Source organism: Phalaenopsis equestris, unplaced genomic scaffold, assembly GCF_001263595.1.
Source record: "Phalaenopsis equestris unplaced genomic scaffold, ASM126359v1 Scaffold000118, whole genome shotgun sequence".
NCBI classification, from domain to species: domain Eukaryota; kingdom Viridiplantae; phylum Streptophyta; class Magnoliopsida; order Asparagales; family Orchidaceae; genus Phalaenopsis; species Phalaenopsis equestris.
This window is the reverse complement of record NW_018164560.1, coordinates 199502-207634: the sequence shown is the minus strand read 5'-3', so window position 1 is coordinate 207634 and position 8133 is coordinate 199502. Positions and strand designations below refer to the sequence as shown.

The 8133-nt window shown below is 40.0% G+C and overlaps 1 protein-coding gene across 1 annotated transcript in view; it reads left to right on the top strand.

Moving 5' to 3' along the window:
* LOC110021062 (protein SHOOT GRAVITROPISM 6) overlaps positions 1-8133 on the top strand; it is a 156878-nt gene that overhangs the window by 69960 nt on the left and 78785 nt on the right.

The following is an 8133-nucleotide window of genomic DNA, read 5'->3' as shown; positions in this document are numbered from 1 at the left end:
ATGGCCGATGTTGAAAGGGAAAGACACATGTATATGGGCATCGGATGAACCTGTTCGAGTGAATTTAATTCACTTCGCTGGGATCATCCCAACCATTTTTGGAGGAGGTGGAGAACCATCCCATCGGGCCACTCCAAAAAAGATTCCGGTTTGGGAGGTATGTTCCATAGGCTTCATTCAAAAGCACAATCATCCACTCATCGCCTTCACAGATACAGGTTTACAGTCGAAAGGAAATTCTCATAATGATACCATCGTTGTTGCTACGCTTATTAAAAACCATCAAATGGGTAGTATTATTGTCGACACTGGGAGTTCTGTCAACATTCTGCTCAAGGCGGTGTTAGATAAGAGAGGTCGACACCGACTGGTCCAATTTTTTTTTTCTTTCTCCGACGAGTGAAAAGATGCTCTAGGCATTATTGCCTTTTTGGTTTCCTGTGGTGAGCAGGAGAAACAATTGAACAATACAAAAATACTTCTTAGTAGTTGAATCACCACTGGCTTACAACGCCACTTTGATCGACCACTGCTAAATAGTTCTCGAGCCATAGCTTCGATTACTCATGTAGCTATAAAATTTCAGGCTGATGGGGAGATTATCACGGTTCATGGAAATTTAGAGCAATTCCGGAGGTGCTATCTCTGACTGTCACCAGCGTGGAGCAGGATCCGCTCGATATACAAATCTGAAAGGAATAAGGTCTCGAGACCAATAAGACCATCCTTGAAATACCGACATCAACCGAAGGTCATGGTAATATTTTCCTAATAAGTTACTGTTTTGATGCAGGATACAGGAGTATGTTGTTCCAAACTCTTCGCAAGCATGGAGGTATTTTTGCTCGGATAGTAGCGAAAATGCCCGGATTACCAATTAATCTGGTGTGCCATCGTAGCATCAATCCAACATACTGACCCGTGTAGTAGATTTGATTTTCAGCCAGAACCCTGACCGAGCCAATTGTCGAGGAAGTGAAGAAATTGAAGGAGGTCGGTTACATCGGGGAGGTTCAATATCTAACTTGAGTCTCCAATGTGGTGTTGGTGCAAAAATTAAACGATAAATAGAGGAGGTGCGTAGATTTCACAAACCTCAACAAGGTCTGCCTGAAAGACAACTATCCTTTGCCGAAGATTGATACACTGGTTGATGCGGTGGCTAGTTATTCACTAATGAGCTTTCTCGATGTCTTCTCTGGCTACCACTAGATTAAAATGCGTCTGGCCGATGAAGAGAAGACTGTTTCTAGCAATGGTGTGTTTTGTTCTAATGCAATGCTCTTTGGACTTAAGAATGTTGGAGCTGCATATCAGTGCCCTATGGATGCAGTATTTTTTTATCAAAAATGAAAAGATGTTGAATTTTATGTTGATGAATAGTTGGTCTGCAGAACAACATATGGCTGTCTTAAAAGAAACATTTTCAACCCTTAGAAAATATAACATGAGATTAAACTAATTATAGTGTACCTTTGGAGCCTCAACTAGAAAGTTTCTCTATTTTCTCTTAAGCTTCGAAGGCATAAAGCGAATCCGGAAAAAATAAGCCTTGATGGATATGCCATCCCCTTGAAACCCAAAACGAGTTCAAAAATTGACCGACCTGATAGTTGGGCTGAGCTATTTTATCTCAAAATTGAATGATAAATGTGTTGCATGGCCGAATGTGATGAACTTTAAAAGGTTTGAAGGATCCTTTGGCGTAACCACCGCTCTTTCAAAATTTGAAATCGACAAAGAACTCTCACTATATCTGGGAGTTAGACCTAAGGCTGTCAGTTTGGTATTATTCAGAGAAGAATTGAGAAACCAATTCCTCGTCTATGATTTCAGTCGAGTCCTCAGAGGCGTTGAAATAAGGTACCCAATAATGAAAAAACTAACTTTTGCTTTGATTGTTTCCACTTGCGGGCTCCAACCACATTTCTAAATGGACAGAATCCAAGTCATCATAGATCATCCTTTGATGTCTGTTCTCACACAACCGGAACATTCCAATCGGCTCCTTAAGGTTGTTAGTGAGTTCGTCATCTCTTATTTGCCTCAGACGACAATCAAAGCACAAACGATTGCAGATTTCCTGGTGTATTTTTCCGAGGCAGTCAAATTGAGCGATAGAAGCACAAACGACGATCATGTGGATCCTACACATCGACAGAACTTCTAAACAATTGAGTGCACGGCTTAGAATGACTTTCTGCAGCCTGATTATTGAACACCTCTACTACTCGATTGCGGCTGAGTTCAAAGTTACCAACAATCAAGCGATGGATGAAGCCTTGATTGTGGGGTTGCGCCTAGTGTATGAGATAGGCGTTCTAAGTCTTTTTGTGAAGTCAAACTCATTGGTGGTCTTGGACCAAATAAATGGAGAATTTGTGGCCAAAGATTAACAGATGGCCAAATACCTCAGTAAAGTCAAACAAGAGATTGGGAAGCTTACTAGCTTCAAGGTTGAGCAAGTCAGTGAGAAAACAAATCAGATTGCCGACATCCTATCTAAGCGTATTAGCCTAGGAGGAGGGTCACGACGGCTCGTCGGGCTGACAGTTGAAGAACCCGAGACTATGGAAGTGTCAACTGGAAGTAATAAAAGTTGGATGAATCCTTACATCTTATACCTTAAAAAAGGAATATTGTCAGAAAAAATTACAGTTCCAAGGTGTTTTAAAATTAAGCTGCTTTGTGTTCCATGTGCCTATGGTGTCTAAGATAAGATGCAGTAGAAGGCATCAACCGCGACGTACATTTTGGAGAATGTGGAAGTCATTCCAGAGGCAATACCCTTGCTTATCGTGTTCAATAACAGGCCTTTATTTGGCCTACACTTTTGAAATATGCTGAAGAATTTTCAAGGAAATGCGAACAATGGAAGAAGCATGTACCTTTACATCATCAGCTCGCTCTCAAGCCTCCACCAATAACCAGTCCTTGATCATTCGACACCTTGGGATTGGATATTTATTGACTGTTTCCTCCATCAAAGGGCCAACAAAAATTTCTACTGATCACCGTGGATTCTTTTTTCAAGTGGATCGAAGCAAAAAGCCGCTCGTTCGAATCACTGCAAAAGTGTTTCAAGATTTTATTATGATGGATATCATCTATCGGTATGGTTTGCCGCTCGTTATCATTATCAACAATGGGACACAATTCGTTGACAAAGGAGTGAAAGATTTTTTTTGCGCCAGTCCAGGAATTGAACTAAAGTTTGCCTCAATTCATCACCCACCGACAAACGGGCAGACGGAAGCAGTCAATAAGATCATTTTGAATTTGTTAAGGAAAAAAGTTGAAGGAGCCAAATGAAATTGGGCGGACCTGTTACCATCCGTTCTCTGGACTATCCGAAGAACACCGACGATGACCAGTCAAACAACATTTTTGTTAACGGATGGATGGAGGCGATGTTTTTAGTCAAATACAATCATCATAGCCAAAGAGTAGTCACTGTCTCTACATTCAACGAAGAAAATTGAGCTGAATGGCGGGATGCCAACAATGAAGGAGTCTTGCTTGCTCTCAATTTAGCTAAAGAAAATTGAGAAAATTCATCCCTTAAACAAGAGGAAGTCAAGAGGCATACTGTCCGGTATTTTAACAAGCATGTTCGAGTGAAAATCTTCGCCCCCGTGGATTTTTTCTGAATAAAGCCGACCTAGCTGTTCGCAGACAGACGATCAACAAATTAGATAAAACTTGGAGTGGACCATACATCATTAGCCATCGAGTATCTCATGGAGCTTACAAATTAAGAACCTGCGCTAGAAGAGAAGTCCCACGGATGTAGAGTGGAGACAATCTAAAGAGATATTTTCCTTAGAAAAATCCGTGTACAAACCTCTTATTTTTTGAAAGAGCGTGGTTTATAATATTTGTATATTTACATTTTTTATGAATTTAGAGAGATTTAAGTTGGCTAATTCAGTGTAAGCTTAAGTTTGAATGACACTCGGTGAACTCTAGAGACTTCAACACTTGAGGAACTCGGGTGACCGAGGGATGGATTAAACGCTCGATGTCATCGTGGGACTTCCTATTTGTCAGACAGACTCTTCTACAGAACGAGTAAAAGACTCTTCTAAGGAACGAGCGAAAAAACTCTTCTATGGGACGAGTGAAAGACTTCCCACGGGACGAGCGAAAACTTTCCTTACGGATAAGTAAACGATCGGTGAATTGCATACGTGTCACAAACATAAAAAATAAGAAACATTACAATGTAAAAAAAAAAAAACAATCGAGAATTTTAAGTCGGTCGGAAAGATTTTTTTCATTTCATGGACAAAAACATTCAAAAAAGTTTATTTTACTAAACTTTCTTTAAAAAAAAAGGACCGGACTAATAAAGTTAAAAGAAGGAGAGTAAAAAAGCAAACGTCTATATGAGCACAAGAGACGAGGCAATTGACAACCGTCTTCTTTTTTGGATGTTTCTTCTTCTTCTTCAGCATCTTGCGCAGGTCTGTTTTCGCTTGCAACGGTAGGAACTGAAAGAGCAGTGAATTCCTTTAGATCGACATATTTTGGGTCTACAAGCCCATGTTTAATTAACTTATTGGTCGAAAAGATATTCCTATGTGGAATTTCCAAGAAATTCCATCGAGTGTTCCTGTTGAGTGATCGATTTTACCAAAGTCGCTTTTAACTCGTCATTTTCTTTCATCAAAGATGCCAACTTTTCGTTGAAGTCCAGCTCGTCAATTTTTTCCCTTCGAGAGAAAGTTTGAGCTGACCCTCGACGATCTTCTTGTTTTGTTTCTCCTCTTCAGCTGGCTTTGTAAGGTTGCCACCTTATCCTCAGCCTTCACTAATGGTTGCTCGGATTCAGTAAAATCCAAAGATTTGAGGTGAGTTGCTTCCTTCACCATCAAATGATATCGGTCGAATGCTGTTGAAGCTCCTCGCTGTCAAGCATCTTCAAAGCTTCTTCGAACTTATTCGACCACATGACCTCTCAAAACAACTCTAGAATGTTATCGACTTTGGGAGAATCAGGCTGAGTCGGCCATGAAAAAAATAATGGCCGATGTTGAATGTCTTTTCGGCCCCGCCACACGCCAGGTGCCACTCAAAAGCCATTCCTTTTTATTTTAAGAAGGGGGAGTCAAAGCATCCGAAACTTCTATTGGAGCCTTTCATATCTTCTTTACACCAGAGGGTTGCGATTCTTCATCGTGAGGTGGCAGAGGATCCGATGGGTATCGATTGGTGACGAAGTGTTTGTTATTTCTGCTTCATCCTCGGAAGCCTCGCCTTCAACGACATCCGACCTAAAGCATGGATGGTGATTGGGTTGTCTCACATGCATCTAGTAGAAAAATTTTAGGTGTACGAGCAATAGTGGTGGTCTCCCTGGTTAACACTATTTGTATCACGACAGTTGTTTCAGATTTAGAAAAAAATGAAATCCCCACCCGTGGTATCCGCACTGGGGCAAAATCTTCTCGGGTTTTCCTTGGATTTGCCCTCTTTTTGAAAAGTTAGCTTCCCCCTCAGTTTCCTCTTGGCAGCCTCTCTTTAGCTTCCTTTACTCGAATAAGCTCCTCGACATCTGAGGCCCTCCATTACTCTTTTGTCTTATGGCCAAATTTATTTGGTCAGATGACCTAGTCGACAACTTTTCATTTGGTATATTGGGGTATCGGCAGTTGTTGCCTCTCAATTTTCTCCATTCGCAACAAGATGCTTTGGAAGTGTCTTGATTCTACTCACCGACATATCCTGAGGAGTGACGCTGATTCCCCAACTACTGGAGCAAGAACCAACTAGGTACTGCTTTTTCCAATCCCTTATATTATTCTCCAACCCCACTAGTCAGTGTCTATGACTGGTAGAAAATTTGGCGAGGCCGTGCTTATCAATCATGAATTAGAAGTAGTAATCAAATAGATCGGTCGACCATGGTATGTCAATGTGGTGACAGAAAACGACGAATGTTATGTTCACAATGATAGAATTCAACATAACTTGTGTAGGAATCACTTCGTACCCAATTGAAGATATCTTCTTATTTGGTACAGCGGGAGCCTTTTACCGCATCAGAACTAATCCCAATAGAGTACCAAATCATCTCCAAATTTGTCCTTCACTCAATCAGAACTCCAAATGGTTCAAAGCTTTATTTAATCATCAAATACATACTCCACCAACTTATGCACAACGTCCTCTGTTAAAACAAAAGAATCAATTGCTGAATAAGTGCTGAAAAGCTGAATAGAATATTTACGAGCCATAAAGGGGACAAGAAAGTGAAGAGGGATTAGAGGTGTTTGGAAAGGTCTCAAGCATTTACGAGCCATAAAGGGGACAAGAAAGTGAAGAGTTAGAGGTGTTTGGAAAGGTCTCAAGCATAGTGCGAAAAAGAATGCCTTGACTTATTTATAGGAAGGGCGCAGAACTTGAAATGACCTAAAAGTCATCATTTCAAAATACCTCGATGTTCGAAAAATGTCACACCACATCATATCAATAGGAAATAAAATTTTTCATTAAAAATACATACATAAAGCTATTCGTAAAATTTTACGAAGGAATCTTGGGCCACTTCAGTCGAGACATATTCTCGGCGAAGCAACCACTTAAGTAATTACTCTCCTTATTTAAAATGATTCCCTAGATCAATATTTTGTTGTGTTCAATTGACTGGCTTCTCATTACGAAGAAAATTCCTTCCTCCTTCAATCCTTTCATCACGAGTTCGCAAATTTCATACGATTTCACTATTCGATCCTTGGACTACTTGCTCAAAGGAATCCACCATTTCATTCACTCTGCTCTCCAACGACCCGAAGACTGTTGTTTGCCACCATTCATCCCGTGGGAGGTGGTAAAAAGGTCGGCTAATCGATCAACAACTTCATCGATTGGCTATTGATTCCCATCGATCGGGTTTTGAAGATCAGTCATCGAGATTGAAGCGGGATCAACAACAACATCGGTTGATCGAATATTCTCATTGGTCAAAACCTCAACATCTGAACCTATATCAAAGTACGATGAAGAAGGGAGAAATTTAGATCAAAAGCAACTAGAGTCGATCATACCTAGCAACCTACCCAATTCAGAGGAAGTTATGGGTAAACCAATGAAGGGAACATTTTTTTTCTGTACTTTAGGCGGAGGTGGAATGTTGGTGATTATTGTTGTACCGAGTTGTTTCAGAGAACCAGTTGCGTCCAGGATGATTGGATCAACCCGACGAACCTCTTCCTCAACGATCGGACCCAGGGGAGAAGCCGGAGTTTCTTGACAACTTTTCTCACTGTTGAGATTTTTTTGTGGACGACAAATATCAATACTGGTTGAAGAAGCAACTTGGTCATTTAAATCAAATACATGTTCCTTTCATTTCTTATTCTTTATAACTCATTTTTCTTTTCGTCTTTTCACTCGCAAAACATTATGGAGTTCTCACATCAAACATAATGACGCATGTGATTCCAAATCTAAGGGAGAAGGAAATGCTCTATTTATCCAAATTTTTGGTGCTAAAAAAACTAGGAAGAAATATTGTGTTGAAGTTACGATTTAATGAAATTTATTACTTTAATGATTTTCTTTTTCTTATTGTAGTTTTTGCTATCAAGAAGTAAGAAAATCAAAAAACTAATATGTATACAAAAAAATATCTGCACTAATATCAGAGGGATCAAGCAGTTCAATGGAGCACTCCTGCCGTCGATCGGAATTCCAAGCGAAGGGCCGTAAAGCAAATCCAATTGTATGAAATGACTGGCTGATTTGCACATCAGCTCAGTCGACCTTTAGATTAATAAGTTTGAACATTCAACATAACCCAACCTACCTACAGAATTAACTAAGGCTTTGGCGACCGTCAACTAAGAGTGAAAGTTAGATATGTTAACTACTAGGTATAAGACTCAATAGTCACAAATATTCATGATAGTCGCATCTGATTAGCTTATGTGCTAGAGAGGTGGTTAGATGAACTGCTCACTTATAATGAAAAAGACCCGATACACCCTTTAACTAGTAAGGAAGTGAGGGTAATAGTGTCACTATAAATTTAAGCCACCTATGATTATAAATGGGGATCATTTTATGAATAAAGAGTAACACACTCATTTTCTTAAGCCTACACAGCCTTTTTGTCTCTATCTCTTTCCC